Source organism: Cannabis sativa, chromosome 8 (genome assembly GCF_029168945.1).
Source record: "Cannabis sativa cultivar Pink pepper isolate KNU-18-1 chromosome 8, ASM2916894v1, whole genome shotgun sequence".
In the NCBI taxonomy this organism is placed as follows: Eukaryota; Viridiplantae; Streptophyta; class Magnoliopsida; order Rosales; family Cannabaceae; genus Cannabis; species Cannabis sativa.
In genome coordinates this window covers 25,485,886-25,488,710 of record NC_083608.1, presented here as the reverse complement: position 1 = coordinate 25,488,710, position 2,825 = coordinate 25,485,886, and positions in this window count along the sequence as shown.

The following is a 2,825-nucleotide window of genomic DNA, read 5'->3' as shown; positions in this document are numbered from 1 at the left end:
CATTGGAATGGACCGATATTGAACTTTGAATTAGATTTTTGAAACTTACCGTAAATATCTATTCAATTTAATATCATAAGTTGATCCTAGATCACATGATCGAAATCCTGATATGGTTAGGCTCAATTTCAAGAGTATTATTCGTGTTCTTTGATTTGTTAGTTAAGCCTAATCTTTAGTCAGGGCAATACATACATTTTGGGAACACGGTAGTGCGATTGAGTGGGAGCGCTAACATAAATATAGAATCTATAGCTTCTATCTGGCGAATAGTAAGCAAAGGGTGATTTCCTTCGAGCTTAACCAAACGAGATAAATGATTGAGTACTCATTTCACTTAGTTGAAATATCATTTATACAGGGTTAAGTGTTTTAAGGATAAAATACATTGTAGGGTGTTACGGTAATTTAGTCCCTTTACAGTGTAAATCATCCATATAGAGGATCATTGATCACATTAGGATTATAACAATGGATAACTAATGATGTGTCTATATGGTGGAACATATAGAGCATTCTATATACTGAGAGTGCAATTCTGAGTTCTATGTGTGGATTCAACGAAGAATTAATAAGTCAGTGAATTTAAGTGGTAAATTCTAGATCTGCTTATTGGAAGCTCGGATATATAGACCCATGGTCCCCTCACTAGTTGAGATAATATTACTTGTAAGACTCATTTAATTGATTTTAATTAATCAATTAAAAATTCTCAAGATAGACTTGTCTATTTGAGAATTTATCACTTATTAAGGGCAAAACAGTAAATAGAGATTTTGAAGGGCATATTTATTAATTAGGAAACTTTAATTAGTTTCATTATTAATAAAATAAATGACAATATATTATTTGATAATTAATTTTAATTATTAAATAATTAGATTTGACATTTATGTGGTTGAACAAAGGAATTGGCAGTTTTTGACAAAACAGGAAACTATCAGTGTAGGAAAAGGAAAGTTGGAAAAGTGGCAAGCCTTGTTTCCACAATGCCTAGGCCGGCCACTTAGCTTCCCTTTTCCCTTTGATTTTTTCAATATTAAATGTCAATTAATTCAATCATAGCCCTAAGTGGTCTTCTATAAATAGAAGGCAAAGGCTTCAGAGTTAAAGAGAACTGTACAACTGATACACAACATTATTCTGACAGAATTTTCTCTCTGAAAATTCTCTCTGAGCCGCCACCCTCTCTCTCTCTCTTCCTTCACTGTTTCGAAATCTATAAGTGCTAGAGTAGTGCCCACACACATCAAGTAATACCTCAATCATAGTGAGGAAGGCTGTGTGGAATTCAGAAACAACAAAGAAGGACTATCGGGCTCAGATCTTGATTATACTCTGCTACAGAAAGGAATCAAGGGTTAGAGATCTGAGTGGGAGGAGACATATATTCCGCTGCACCCAATGTAAGATTTCTGATACTCTTATGTGTTTAATTTACTATCGTTTTAGAAGTTCATATTTAGGTTGTTAAATCAACATACTTGTGAGTAGATCTAAGTTCCTTGTAAAATAACTTCCAACACTATGTGCCCCCCAGCCTTTCTGGATTTGACGAGCATATCATCCTCGTACACTTCCATATTTTTTCCGTTTCGATCTTTAAACATCTTGTTGACCAATCTTTGGTATGTAGCTCCGGCGTTTTTAAGACCAAACGGCATGACTTTGTAGCAGTAGAGACCCATATCTGTCCGGAAACTTGTATGTTCTTGGTCTGGTAGATGCATCTTGATTTGATTGTAGCCCGAATAAGCATCCATGAAGCTTAATATTTCGTGCCCGGCTATTGCATCGACGAGCTGATCGATTCTTGGAAGTGGGAAACAGTCTTTAGGGCATGCTTTGTTGAGGTCTGTGAAGTCAATACAGACTCGCCATTTCTTGTTCGGCTTAGGCACGAGTACGGGGTTTGCGACCCAAGCCGGGTAAAAGGCTTCAATGATGAAATTGTTGTTGCGCAGCTTTTCAACTTCGTCTTTCAGGGCTACTGCTCGTTCTTTATCTAGCAATCTTCATTTTTGCTGAACTGCCCGGATGCTAGGATTGATATTCAGGACGTGCGAAATAATAGAAGGATAGATTCCGACCATATCCGCATGTGACCAGGCGAAAACATCTATGTTTGCTCTCAGAAATTTTATCAATTCCGATTTTACTTCGAGCAGCAAACCCTTTCCAATTTTTAGCTTTCTAGCCGGGATAGCTGGATCGAACTCGATCTCTTCTAACTCTTCCACAGGTCCAACATTACTGCTTGGGTCCCCAAGTCGAGGATCTACATCTTCATCCTCGCCTTGGGAAGTTTCCTACTTGGGAATATTTATTCCCTTGTCTGGGCTCTGGTTGGAGGACACTTCCTTTTTAGCCTTGGCCACTGCAAGGTTGTAACATTCCCGAGCAGATTGTTGATTCCCTCTAAGACACCCTACCCCATTTTTGGTTGGAAACTTCAGGAACGAGTGGAATATTGATGTGACAGCTTTTAAGTCATACAAGGCTGGTCGGCCTAGCATTACGTTAAAGGCTGAAAGAACATCCAATATCAGGAATTGTGCCATGATAGTTATGCTCGTCAGAGCTTGTCCAACTGTGAGGGGTAGCAGGATTTGTCCTAGAGGCGCGACTCCTTAGCCGGAGAAACCATAGACGGGCTGAAGGCATGGAGTTGAATCCTTGAGCTGGAGTCCCATCTTCTCGTAAGCAGTCTTAAACAAAATGTTTGAAGAAGCCCCATTATCGATCATGGTTCTAGCCACCATTTTGTTTGCTATCTGGACTTCCACGACTAGCAGGTCGTTGTGAGAAAATCTTATCTAGACAGC